Source organism: Rhinichthys klamathensis, unplaced genomic scaffold, assembly GCF_029890125.1.
Source record: "Rhinichthys klamathensis goyatoka isolate OS25496 unplaced genomic scaffold, OSU_Roscu_1.1 h1tg000146l_1, whole genome shotgun sequence".
In the NCBI taxonomy this organism is placed as follows: domain Eukaryota; kingdom Metazoa; phylum Chordata; class Actinopteri; order Cypriniformes; family Leuciscidae; genus Rhinichthys; species Rhinichthys klamathensis.
The window spans coordinates 294,315-308,243 of record NW_026606681.1 but is presented as its reverse complement, the minus strand read 5'-3'; positions in this window follow the sequence as shown (position 1 = coordinate 308,243).

The following is a 13,929-nucleotide window of genomic DNA, read 5'->3' as shown; positions in this document are numbered from 1 at the left end:
ACACTATAGCTAAAGTTCTTTAGTCATATAGTAAACTTGCTCAGTTAGCATGGTTCTGCTAACTGATAATAATAATCATAGCAATTATCATATTTCATCATCACAGCTGTTAAATGTCCACCAGATGAAGCTCGATTTCTTAATGTTAGCGGAACTTTTTTTAAGGTTAGAATGATGTTCCTGAAACCATCTTTAAACCTATTTTTTTTTAACAACTCAACATTTTACACAGTCAATTCCTCTTCAAAAACATTACTTATTAATATATTATTTAATAATGGAGAACATTATGACATGCTTTTGGTTTTAATCTGTTTTATATTGAAAAAGTCCACTACAAGTCAATTATTTAAAAAATGAATATAAAAGGCCAAAACAAATTTTCAGTAAACCAACAAGAACAGTTACAAGATTGAATATTGTAAACAAAACTTGGTTTATTTTAGCATCATGTTGCCTCTTAAAAGATGATTTCAAATCGTCTCATGTTTACTTATAAAAGATCACAGAATGTGGAGAATATGTTGGTGAGATCAGATGTACATTTATTATTTTGCAATTGACATCAACATCAGCTGGGAAAGCATGATTATTGTTTTTATTTTACATTACAGTAACATATACAACAAAAATGGCAATTAAAATGAATGCCTGAAGAATTTCACAAGAAATAAACAGAATCTAAACTCTAAAGTGATTCATTTACAAAAAATGCACAAGCAAAAATGATGATAATAATAGAACAATCTATGTAAAAACAGTCGACTTAAAGTATCTGCAAGTATTATATTATTATCTCATAAGTTCATTCATATATAGAGTTGTGTGTGTAAAGTAAATGTGATTGGCTGTGATCATGTTCTGTTGTGGTCACCAAGGTCAGATAAATCCCATCACATAGAGGCTCTTTCACATAGGTATCATCATATAGATACTGTGTAACTGTTCCCCGAATTAGGAAATACAAAAAAAACTTCCAAATCCATCTAAGGGTAAAAAATTAATTGATGTTCAACAAATAAAAAACAGAAATAATACAAATGTACAAATGACAAAGCTTGGGTTGCTGAATATTCGATCCCTTACTTCAAAAGCACTCATTGTTAATGAAATGATTACAGACTATAACCTAGATGTTCTGTGTTTGACAGAAACCTGGCTAAAACCAAACGATTACATTACTTTAAATGAGTCAACCCCACAAGATTACCGTTATAAGCATGAACCTCGTCTGAAAGGCAAAGGGGGATGTGTTGCTGTAATATATAGTAATATTTTCAAAATTACTAAGAAGTCTAGTTTCAAATATAATTATTTTGAAGTGTTGGTGCTTAATGTAACAATATATAGTGCAAATGATAAATCACGTTTAAGATTTGTGCTGGCAACTGTATGCAGGCCACCAGGGCACCATACAGACTTTATCAAAGAATTTGCGGACTTTCTATCAGAGTTAGTACTGGCTGCAGATAAAGTCCTAATTGTTGGTGATTTTAATAAATGTAGATAATGAAAGAGATGCATTGGGATTGTCATTGACATCTATTGGAGTTAGACAACACGTGTCAGGACCTACTGATTGTCGTAATCATACTCTAGATCTAATATCATCACATGGAATCAATGTTGATGCTGTTGAAATTCTGCAGCAGAGCGATGACATCTTAGATCATTATCGTGTAAACTTCATTTACCCAAGGCTGCAAAGCCGACTCCGTGTTACAAATATATTAGACCTATCACTTCTGCCACTAAAGAAGGCTTTATTAATAATCTTCCTGATCAGTTTCATCATCTCAACATCCCAGATAGCTTAGAAGAACTCAATATTGCGACAGAAACTTTTAACTCTCTCTTCTCCAGCACTTTATACGCAGTTGCTCCTTTGTGCTTAAAGAATATCAAAGAAAATAGTCCAACGCCGTGGTACAGCGAGCACACTCAGGCCCTTAAGAGAGCAGCCAGAAAAATGGAGCGCAACTGGAAGAAAACTAAACTAGAGGTATTTCGCATTTCATTGAAGGAGAGCTCGATTGCTTACAGAGATGCCTTAAAAACTGCTAGATCTGCTTATTTTTCAACCCTATTAGAAGAAAATAAACAATACGCTAGGTATTTATTCGAAACAGTTGCTAAACTGACGAAAAATAAAGTTGCAAGCCCAGACGTTTCCAAGCAGCACAGCAGTGATGACTTTATGACCTTCTTCACTTACAAGATTGATAATATCAGGATAAAAATTATAACTATAACTATAAAATTATAACTACCGTCTACTACAGTATCACATCAGACAGTGCAGTGTAGTCTCACTGACGAAAAATTTGATTCATTCATTGCTATGGAGAGGAAGAATTTTCTAAACTCGTTAAATCATCTAAATCGACAACATGTATGTTAGACCCTATATCAACTAAACTATTGAAAGAGATGCTTCCAGAGGTCATAGATCCTCTTTCCAATATCATTAATTCATCTTTGTCACTAGGATACGTACCGAAAACTTTTAAGCTGGCTATGATTAAACCACTTGTTAAAAAAACGCAAATTTGATGATATTCAAATTTATTTCACGGTTAAATCCAACCCAGTTTGTCCACCCACTTCTGTTATCTCTTGCCTTCAGGAACTTAAAACATGGATGTCTGATAACTTCTTACAGCTTAATGCTGGTAAAACTGAAATCCTGTTGATTGGCCCTAAATCACAGAGCTTGACTTTTTTTATTGACACACTCATGGGTGGTGATGGCACAGTGGATAAGACACATGCCTTTGGTGTGAGAGACCCGGGTTCGAATCCATTGTGAGACACCAATGTGTCCCTGAGCAAGACACTTAACCCCTAGTTGCTCCAGAGGCGTGCGACCTCTGACATATATAGCAATTTTAAGTCGCTTTGGATAAAAGCGTGAGCTAAATGAATAAATGTAAATGTTGATATTGATTGTGTCCAGATTAGGCCGTCAAAAGCTGTGTGGAACCTGGGAGTTTTGTTCGATTCTTCGTTCTTTTCACTCACACATCAGTCAGGTTGTTAAAACGTGCTTCTTTCACTTGCGGAAAATTGTTTGCATAGGCACCTTTCTTAACTTTGGAGATGCGGAAACTGCTATCCATGCTTTTATAACCTCCAGATTGGACTACTGTAACTCCTTATATAGCGGCCTACCCACCAAAGCTATACATCGCCTTCAAATGGTACAAAACTCTGCTGCTCAAGCCCTTCAATTTAACCGAAAATCTGCACATATCACTCCTATACTTAACCAACTTCACAGGCTTCCTGTGGTCAATCGCATCCAGTTTAAATTGTTAGTCTTAGTTTATAAAGCCTGTCATGTCCTCTCACCTAAATACCTCGCTGAGTTAGTGCAACCATATGTTCCAGTTCGGACCCTTAGATCTAGCAATGACAATTTGCTTGTCATACCCAGGTATAAACTCTCTACTGTGGGTGGAAGGGTTTTTAGTGTTGTAGGCCCTAAGCTGTGGATTAAGCTGCCATCTGATCTTCGTGCCATCCCTAACCTGCAGACCTTCAAATCGCAACTTAAAACTCATATATTCACCATGCTTAGTAAATAATTATTTTCCATTCTATTTCTCTGTCCTCCACTTTTTCATTTTTTATGTTGCATGCTTTTTTATCAAAATGTATGTCTTCTTTGATTATCTAACTTCTCGTGTTAATTATTTATAGTTATTGGTTGTCTCCATCTGCTTTTCTGTTTGTTTAATTATTATAAGAAGCAGATTGCTTGTCTCTTTGTCTGTCAACTGTTTGTATTATTTTGTGAAGCGACCTTGGGTTCTTGAAAGGTGCTATAAAAAATAAACATATTATGATTAGTAGTATTGATCCTACAGAATTAGTCAATTACAGGCCGATCTCAAATCTACCTTTTCTGTCAAAGATATTAGAAAAAGCAGTATCCTCACAACTATGTTCCTTTTTAGAAAGAAATGATATCTGCGAGGATTTTCAGTCAGGATTTAGACCGTATCACAGTACTGAGACCGCTCTCATTAGAGTCAAATGATTTGCTCTTATCATCCGATCGTGGTTGTATCTCGCTATTGGTGTTACTCGATCTTAGTGCTACATTTGACACTATCGACCACAACATTCTTTTAAATAGACTCAAAAAGGATGTTGGCATTAGTGGAATTGCATTATTATGATTTAAATCATACTTATCTGACCGTTGTCAGTTTGTAGCAGTAAATGAAGAGATGTCTTATAGATCAAAAGTTCAGTATGGTGTACCACAAGGCTCAGTACTAGGACCGCTGCTGTTCACTCTGTACATGCTGCCATCAGGAGATATCATTAGGAAGTGTAGCAGTATGAGTTTAACTCGTAACTACTGTACATTCTTTTGGCCAATCACTGCCACAGGCCCCACCCATAAATACGGGTAGTAGTCCTTCTGACTGCCCTCTTGCTCGCTGGTGACGGAAGTGCGTCATACTTCCGGGTCACTCGCTTCCGTGTTGTTCTGCTGCTGTGCTACAGGTAAAGTAGCTTCTCTGTTGTCTCTGCACTTATTCCACTATTATCAGCTGCCGTTGTGTTTACTATGTATTGAACGCTCATAGATCTCCAGTTGGCGGGCTAGTCCTCCACCCCGCCGTTCAACGCATTTAAAAGCGGATGTTACCGAAAGCTACCTGTACTGTTTGTACCCTTTGAGCTGCTTCTTCCTAGGTTGACACAAAATGCTGCTTGATCGGTATGTAGGCTACATGGTGAAGGATTTATTTGTTTTATTTGGGGTTAACTATATTTTTATAAATAACAGGAACCGGGCTGGTTCAACTGGAGATTTGCTTCAGCCGCAGAGCATTCATTCACTAGCTGCTGTTTTGCCTGGATTGATGTTTGCCTAACGTGTATTTCGAACTTTGGACCACCGACTCTACTTGATTGCGGTATACCCGCCCTGGACAGCTGTTTTCTAATGTGATTGTGTACGTTTTGAACATTTATACAAACAACTCTACTGATCGCTGTCTGCCTGTTTTGCCTTCACGGCCACAGGGCAATCACGGCCATATGGTCGAATGTGTGAGCCTCCAGTTTTACGTGGGCCAGTATATTAAACTGTTGGAACGCAGCTGGAGGGGTTGGCTCTCTGTGGTTATAATTTGGTTAAGTTGTTTCTTTTCCTTTTTCATTATTTTGTTTTCAGTTTAGTTAAAATTTGTATTTTTTTTGTTTGTTTCTTTATCAGTGACTTTAGTTTATCTTATTAGATAAACTAACTCCGTTAATGTATTTATATTTTGTCTGATTCTGTCTTATTAATGAATTAGTTTTCCTTGGCCAAGTCTCATTGTAATTTAATCATACTTATTATTGTTTTTTTTTTGGTTTTTCTTGGTTTATTGAGAAGTGCCTTCATAGAATTTATATCTTTTTTTTGAACTGCCTTTCTGGAACCATTGCTGGTTCTGGCAGCTTGTTTATTTTGTGACTTAAGATTATTTTAGTTTGTTCTTTTCATTTAAATATTATATTGATTTTCTTTTTTTTCTTTTTTTTGTTGAGTGAATCCCCTTTTGATCGTGTGTGTTTGTGTTCCAGTTGCTGAGAGCCGAAGGTGGTGGTGTTGGTGTCCGGGTGGTGGTGTCCCCTTCCTGTGTGCTGTGTTGTCTACCCCGTTTTCTTTGCTGTGTCCACTGTCATGTTTTGTAGTGTTTGTGTGTGTTCACGTGGGTAACTTTTCCTGGGATTCCTTCCTGCCTTCGTGACTTCCATCTCCTCCACTGGTAAGCTTCAGCAGCAAGTATAATTTGTCCCTCTGTTCCCCTTCCTAAAGGATGAACGTGTTTTAATTTTTTTTATTTTTTTATTATTGAAATAAAGTTTGTTGTCCCTTTTAAAAATTGAACCTCGTCTCTGGCTGAATTGTATACGTACCTGTGTGTCCTTAAATGTATTAGTAGTATTGCAATTAGGAAGTAAAGAAAATCATTCTCTGGGTGAAAGTCCCAGGGTGGCGTAGTCTGTGTTTTTGGGGCAGGTTCCACCTAGACTATAACCTCCTCTGTATTGTCTGCTCTTTGCGCCGCCACAGAAGCATGGCATTAGTTTTCACTGTTATGCTGATGATACTCAGCTCTATATTTCTTCACGCCCTGATGATACTTACAAATTCACCAAATTAACGGAATGCATAGCTGATATAAAAAAATTGGATGACTAGTAATTTCCTTCTACTTAATTCTGAAAAAAACAGAGATTCTAATTATTGGACAAAAAACTTCCTCACGTAATAACCTAGAATACTGTCTAACACTTAATGGCTGCTCTGTCAAGTCCTTGTCGTCAGTTAGGAACCTGGGTGTGCTCTTTGATACCAATCTTTCATTTGAAAGTCACGTGAATAGTATCTGTAAAACCACAGTTTTCCATCTAAAAGATATATCTAAATTACGTCAAATGCTCTTAATGACAAATTCAAAACAATTAGTTCATGCGTTCATGACATCAAGGCTAGATTATTGTAATGCTCTACTGGCTGGTGCCCTGCACGCTTAATAAAAAAATTACAGCTGGTCTAAAATCCAGCCGCTCGAGTTCTTACCAGAACCAGGAAGTATGACCATATTAGCCCGGTTCTGTCAACACTGCATTGGCTCCCTATTAAACATCGTATAAATTTTAAATATTGTTGATTACTTACAAAGCACTTAATGGTTTAGCTCCGCAGTGCTTGAGCGAGCTCTTAACGCATTATAGTCCTTCACGTCTATTGCGATCTCAAAATTCCGGCCAGTTGATAATACCTAGAATATCTAAATCGACTGCTGGCGGTAGATCCTTTTCCTATTTAGCACCAAATCTTTGGAACAATCTTCCTAACATTGTCAGGGAAGCAGACACACTCTGTCAGTTCAAATCTAGACTAAAAACACATCTCTTTGGCTTAGCATACACATAACACATTATGGACTTCTATAAATCAATGTTAGGCTGCATAGTTTAGATCAGACAGAACTTTGTACATCATAAGAAGGATGGCATCTACGCTGATATTAGTCTCTCTGCTTATCCCGAGGTTTACCGCAGTCCGCCGGATCCAGGCCGTATCCGGATCTGATGAAGGACCTGCGCCTGGACACGACGACAACGCAGTCCTGAAGTGTCACTAGTCTCTCCCTTTTGAAGGCCTCCTTCTCTTTACCTCTGTACTGATAAAACGTTGTCGGAATAAATGATTCACGTGACGACGCGGAAACGATAAAAAAAAATTCTCAGAGCCACTATCTTCTTCTTGACAAGCTCTATTCCATTGGTTTGAACCAAAATGCTCTTCTTTGGTTTAACTCCTATCTTCATGGCAGACGCCAGTGTGTTGTTTTTCAGGGTTGCCAGTCCCACTATCTACTTGTAGATAAAGGTGTTCCACAAGGTTCCACTTTAGGACCACTTCTTTTTACCATTTTTATTAATTACTTGCCTCAAATGTGCTCTAAGTCTTTTGTTCATCTGTATGCTGATGACACATACCTCTAACTCAGATCTATCACAAGTTCAGAATTCCTTACAATTTGACTTCAACCTGGTACAAAAATGGCTTCATAGTAACAAACTTGTACTGAATAGGAAGAAGTCATGTTGCATGTTGTTTGGAACTAGACGTAGTCGTGTTTACTCCTCTGAGTTACAAATTAATTTAGATAACCCTAAATTAAATTACCCTACTTGAGAAGGTCGACTCATTCAAATATCTTGGACTTGGATTGACCCTGAACATTCATTTAATCCTAAAACTCTTGAGATGGCTGTTCATGCTTTTATCACCACACGCGTAGATTACTGCAATTCACTTTACTGCGGTATCTCGAAAACTCAAACGGCTCGTCTTCAATTGGTGCAAAATGCCGCCGCAAGATTCCTCTCAAATAGTCGGAAAAGTGACCATATCACCCCAATTCTGAGGTCTCTTCATTGGTTGCCCATTAATTTCAGAATTGATTTTAAAATCCTTTTATATTTGTACAAATCTCTATGCAACCAAGCACCGAGCTACCTATCTGAACTGCTACACCCATATACTCCATCAAGAAGTTATTAGTCCCTCACTGCAGACTTAAACGCAGAGGGGATCGAGCATTTTCTGTGGTTGGGCCTCGGCTCTGGAACAATTTGCCCATGGAAGTCAGGATAGTCCCTTCCGTGATCTCTTTTAAGTCACTTTTAAAAACGCACTTGTTTTCCTTGGCCTATAAATAAGGTTGTTTACTTTTTTATTTTTTTCTCTCCTTTGAGTACGATGCTATTTTTTCTATCTAAGTCTAATACTGCCATTTCTGATTTATTATTGATGAGTCTGACACTGTTTTTGCTACTCCTGATTAAGGCTGTTCTTAACTTTGCTGTACTTATTTATGGTGTGCTGTTATGCATGGTATTATTTTCTTTTAATTCTGTAAAGCACTTTGGTCAGTCAGTGACTGCTATAAATTGTGCTATATAAATAAAATGAACTTGAACTTGCCTGATCTGGAATCAGTGATTTCTGATATGTAATGATTCATGTACAGTCAGATGTTCTTTGTCTATGTGTCAGTAAATCAAACCAGTGACTAAACGGTTAACTGCACGTTGTTTATCTTATTAGGATGAAAATAATGTTTAAATTATATAGAGAGAGTGATCAAATAACGCTTCCTTAACGATCACTGGAGCTGTCAATCAAACAGCCAAGTTTATCAGTGACTGAGTTCTGAACTCCTGTTTTATTCAACAAATCTCTTATTTACATCATGTTTGTACTGTTAGTTATGATGAAAGCATTCATTAAATAGTGCGGAAATCAAGTTGCAATTACGAAATCATTGTATCCATGTGCTCAACATGAATGTGATCGGCTAATGCTCATCGCTGCAACCTTTTCATGTCATGTAAATATAATCTTATAGATCTAAATATAATGCTGTAATCAACAAGTTTCACGATTAGTTAACCTTGAAAGCTGTAATATTAAAAATGTGCTAAAAGATTTGGAGAGAGTTCCACATGTAATGCTTAGCTCTTTTAAATGCAAAGCTGTCAGCCAATCACAGCAGTGGGCGTATACACTGAAGTCTCACAGCAGCCAATCACAGCAGTGGGCGTATACACTGAAGTCTCACAGCAGCCAATCACAGCAGTGTGCGTATACACTGAAGTCTCACAGCAGCCAATCACAGCAGTGTGCGTATACACTGAAGTCTCACAGCAGCCAATCACAGCAGTGTGCGTATACACTGACGTCTCACAGCAGCCAATCACAGCAGTGGGCGTATACACTGAAGTCTCACAGCAGCCAATCACAGCAGTGTGCGTATACACTGACGTCTCACAGCAGACACGCCCCTTCAAACAGAGCCTTCAAATCAGAGGGATGAAATCATGGAAGGAGAAAATGCCTTTTATTTCTAAATTATTAAACATTTTGAAGTAAAAATCACATTAACATTACACGTGCACCCCACAGGAGACCTCTCATGTTTATGACCTCTTCAATGTAAATGTATAATTCTCAAAGCTGTTGATATCAGAGCAATAATCATGTTTCATCATCACAGCTGTTAAATGTCCACCAGATGAAGCTCGATTTCTTAATGTTAGTGGAACTTTTTTTAAGGTTAGAATGATGTTCCTGAAACCTTCTTTAAACTTATTTTTTTTTAATAACTCAACATTTTACACAGTCAATTCCTCTTCAAAAACATTACTTATTAATATATTATTTAATAATGGAGAACATTATGACGTGCTTTTGGTTTTAATCTGTTTTATATTGAAAAAGTCCACTACAAGTCAATTATTTAAAAAATGAATATAAAAGGCCAAAACAAATTTTCAGTAAACCAACAAGAACAGTTACAAGATTGAATATTGTAAACAAAACTTGGTGTATTTTAGCATCATGTTGCCTCTTAAAAGATGATTTCAAATCTTCTCATGTTTACTTATAAAAGATCACAGAATGTGGAGAATATGTTGGTGAGATCAGATGTACATTTATTATTTTGCAATTGACATCTAGCTGGGAAAGCATGATTATTGTTTTTATTTTACATTACAGTAACATATACAACAAAAAAAGGCAATTAAAACGAATGCCTGAAGAATTTCACAAGAAATAAACAGAATCTAAACTCTAAAGTGATTCATTTACAAAGACAAAGTTTGTCCAATGTCATAAAAACAAGAACAAAAGTTTGATTGAACATGCAAACAGTTGCTCATCAAAAATCAAATAAAATCTTTCAAAAACCATTTAATCACATATTACAAAATCAATGTAAAAAAGAAAGAAAGAAAGAAAGAAAGAAAGAAAGAAAGAAAGAAAGAAAGTTTGAGCTCATTTTCGTCACTATTTTCTGATAAGAGAAAACCTCTGCTGTAATGTGAGTTTCTAGTCCTGAAATCATCAGATCTACAGTAGAAAATCACTGAATATAAACTTCTATAATCCAGAATTCACTGCTTTGAAAGACTGAACACTTTCTGCATGATTTACACATCATTAAATGCACACATGTTTAAAGATGTCAGTTTAGAGTGATCCGCTTTGACTGTATTATTGATGATAAAACCAGATGATGATAAAACACAGATCAGTCCAATCATTTCTAAACAGATTTTAAACTCTGTTAATATTTTCTTTGGCATGTTTAATTTCATTCAGAGTCTTCTGAAATTTAGCAGCAAATTCTCTCACGTCATGATTATGTTCCACATATTGTTGATTAATTCTGTTATGATCAAGACCTGTTACTAGATTATCAATTTTTTTGATTAGTTGCTGATGCAGTTCGAGAGCTTTGTCAATTCTCCCCATGTTCATGGATCTCACTCTTCTCATTATGTCCTTATTTTGATCATAATCCTTCTCCATCTTCTTAAGCTCTTTAATAGTGTTAGAAACTTTTCTCAGATGCTCAATCATTAGCCTGGTTCTTTGTTTTGCTTCTACCAAACATCCCACTGTTTTCTCATGTTCATCAGTGAAGTTGTTCAGTTCCTTTATTTTACCAGTGAGAGTTTGATGATTTCTGTTAAATTCTGTGTTCAGTTCCTTAATGTTTTGTTGCAATTCGTTTACAAGTTTCCTGAAATATATATAAAAAAAATCATAAGTAGACAGCACTGGAAATTGCTTTGGTCTGTTTTATGGTTTTACCAGCCAAAGGGCATATATTCTATTAACCTTTATGCAAATTCGATGAGTAACTCGATGAGTAACTCTTCATTTAAAAAATGTTGAAATTAACCAAGATTAATAAAATGCTGTAATAATAGTTAATGTTAACGTTTGTTAATGTTAACAAATGAAACCTTGTAAATGATGTACTCATTTGGATAATAATCAGTTGATTATAACATATAATAAAGATAAAGCTTTGAACAAGAAACACTTACTGTTGATTCATCTCGTCTTCTCGATTCACTTCAACTGTATCAGACATTAAGCATTTTCAAAGATTACTCTAACAATCATTCATAACTAGTGTTGCTATATAAGTATTGTAGTATACTGGAGTAACCACTAGGTGTCGTGTGTGTGTGTGTGTGTGTGTGTGTGTGTGTGTGTGTGTGTGTGTGTGTGTGTGTGTGTGTGTGTGTGTGTGTGTGTGTGTGTTCTGACCTGTTGAAGATGATGATCCCATGTCTGTTGCTGTAACTGCTGTAAACAGAAGTAAAGTGATAACTATAACTCAGTGTGTGTATAGTCTGATTTATAGTGAAGACACTACAAGTAATGATTTTGTGTGTGTATTTATTGAATGTCACATTCTTTGTTTCTGTATTCCTGCAAGGATCTATGAATAAAATATGTTCATTTCTTGTACACTTACAAATACGTATGAGCGAGGTTGTATGAATTCCTACGAATTGTTGTAAGGTCAGGTTGGTCAATCACATGGAAATAAATTAAAGGAAATATCATCAATGCTAGAAAATTCAATAATTTTGATTTAATTAATCCATAATCCAAAGATAAAAAAACAAACAAAAAAACACTCATAAATTGCTAAATGAAAGTTAGACTCACGCTGGACTGAAGGATGATGTCAAACACTGTGATCAGAGACACTGCTGGATAAGGTCACCAGTGTGTGTGTGTGTGTGTGTGTGTGTGTGTGTGTGTGTGTTCAGATCTGTCAAACACACTGAGAAAAATTACCATGAGAAAAACATCTACAATTCATTCTTTATTTCACTCGCTGAATTAAAACCACAGACTGACTGTACGGTTTCACAATCATTCATCAGATTTCTTTCCAAATCATTTATTGTTTTTGAAAAGATCCTATTAGTTTATCTTTTTTAATTAAAATGTTTATTTGACCTAATCAATTATCTAAATTAATTCATGCACACGATTTAGTCCAATTTATTGAAGTCACATCATTTCTAAAAACTACACTGAAAAAAACAACAACTAAACTATATAATAATCTGTGTGTAATAGGAATCATTTTTCAATAAATAAAGAAGTATTAATATTGTTGCCCACCTGGAGAGAGTGAAGAGCGTCTGAAGAGGGATTCGCTGTGACTGAAACACTGATCATATTTATAGGCTCTGTTTATTTCCCTGTTTGAGATGAGTTTACAAGGTACAACAGACTTACTCTTCACTATTGCAACACTATGCGGTTCCTCTTTTGCCTTTGGGGGATTGTCTGGAAACTATTTATTTTCTCTTTCACTTTATGCCCAGTGTTCCGGGAAAAACTGCTTTTCCAGCAAACTCCTTCAGCACTCAAAAAAATGATATGTTGGCATTAATTAACTTTTTTATGTAAACAGGTTCCACATAACTGGGTTACGTTATACAAACATAATGTGTTCATGTAACTGAAACATAATGGAGTTAAGTAATTCTAAGCGACCTAATTAAACTCTGAGCTGAGTGTTAAATGAGCACTGAAGCGGTGTTAAAGTTAATGAGATAATTAAGTGAATAATTGAGTGATGATTGAGCATTATTGAAGACACCTGATGATAACAAGCACAATCACTGAATGAGAAAACCAGAATTTAAAGTTACCATTATGGAGATCAGTGTGTGTTTTAGTTGGGCTCTTGACCCTCACATCATTATCTTTAGATTTTGTATGGTTGCTGTACATGAGTTATAACAGCCAGATGAACAAATTAAAAAAGGTGATCTGATAGTGTTGGTTGTGTTTTAACATAATCATTATTTCACAATCATTTTATCTGAACTCATATAGAACCTAATTTCTGAGTTAAGTTTACCTTATTGATTATAGCAGCACTGCCATTATAGAGTATACCATTTTTAACCTTTTCAATGAAATCCAAATGATCAAATCTATACAAAAAAAAAAAAAAAAACCCGTTTGTATGCAAGCACACACAGACATCAATATTTAGCGTATCAATCTCAGCAATGGTGACAAACAGATCACCTCTAACCATAAGCTCATTATTTATTCATGCAGAAATGCATTATGGGAGCCATGAATGAGTTTTGATTGGTGGCACCCGGAATGCACTTCAACATGCTTTATAATTGTCACCATTGTTGAGATTCACAGGCTGATTATTGATGTCTGTGTGTGCCTATATATAAATTTTTCTTATTTTTTAGAAGTTTATTTTTGTTTCTTTTTTATTGATTCTATCATTTGGATTCCATTTAAAAGGTTAAAAATGGTGTGCTCTACAATGGCAGTGCTGCTATAATCCATAAGGTAAAACTTAACTCAGAAATTGGGTTCTATACGAGTTCAGTGATTCAGGTCAAATCATAGTGATATAATGATTACGTTAAAACACAACCATCACCATCAGATCAACTTTTCTAATTGATCATCTGGCTGTTATAACAGTCAGACAAAATATAAAGTTAATATATTCAAGACCCCAACTAAAACAAACACTCATCTCCATA